The 865-nt window shown below is 29.8% G+C and overlaps 1 pseudogene; it reads right to left on the bottom strand.

Moving 5' to 3' along the window:
• Positions 1-276: 276 nt before the first annotated feature.
• LOC105621940 lies at positions 277-865 on the bottom strand (annotated as a pseudogene).

Here is an 865-nt window from a genome sequence, read left to right as displayed (position 1 = left end):
TGAATATTTGCATGAACGATATATTTTATTTCTACAACTCTTGCAAGCATGAAGAATAACTTTACAAAAAAAATCTTAAATTTTTTTTGCGAAACACGTGTCTTATATTTTTCTGTAAAATATGTAATAAATTAAAAAAAAAATAGAAAATGACGATAATTCAAAAATGTCCAATTTGACATGAAATGCCTAGTGCGTGCGCGCGCGCGCGCGTGTGTGTGTGTGTGTGTGTAAGAGAATAACTTTTCTTACCTGAGTATTTTCTAGAAATGTTGTTTATCCTTCAATAACAGCTGATCCTATAATTACAGCAGTATTTTTGCCTTGCAATTGCTTTGGATTGATCCCGGCATCGATAATTGCTTCATAACTATGTTCCAGTAACAATTTCGTTTCGGGTATGAATGTGTATGCTTGCTCACAAGGTATTTCAAAAAAAATCCGCATCAAATTTTTCTATATTATTGACAATTCCCATACGTTTTGAGAATTCTGCATGCTCCACAGCTAAATGTATTCAAATATTATGTTCCACGTTTATCTTTTTATATAAAATTTCAGTCTGAAATAATTTCATTAATAAATAAATATGTAATTACATTTATAGAAAAGACATATTCTATCTGGACATATTCTATCTCAATCAGTCAGTAAATGTAAAAGTATAATGTATAAACATAATTATGAATTAATTACCTATTTTCCATCGGTTATGGTCTTTTACAAGGTCAATTTTATTAAATAAATTTTCTCGTAATTGACCCATGTTATCTGAATGAGGAAATCTACCAGCAATACCAGAAATAACGATCTTCTCACTGGAATCAATATCATTCCATGATTTATCTGTTTCTTTGCCATCCAT

Source organism: Atta cephalotes, assembly GCF_000143395.1.
Source record: "Atta cephalotes unplaced genomic scaffold scaffold00038, whole genome shotgun sequence".
NCBI lineage: Eukaryota > Metazoa > Arthropoda > Insecta > Hymenoptera > Formicidae > Atta > Atta cephalotes.
The sequence above is the reverse complement of the archived record's forward strand: the minus strand, read 5'-3'. Positions and strand labels throughout refer to the sequence as shown.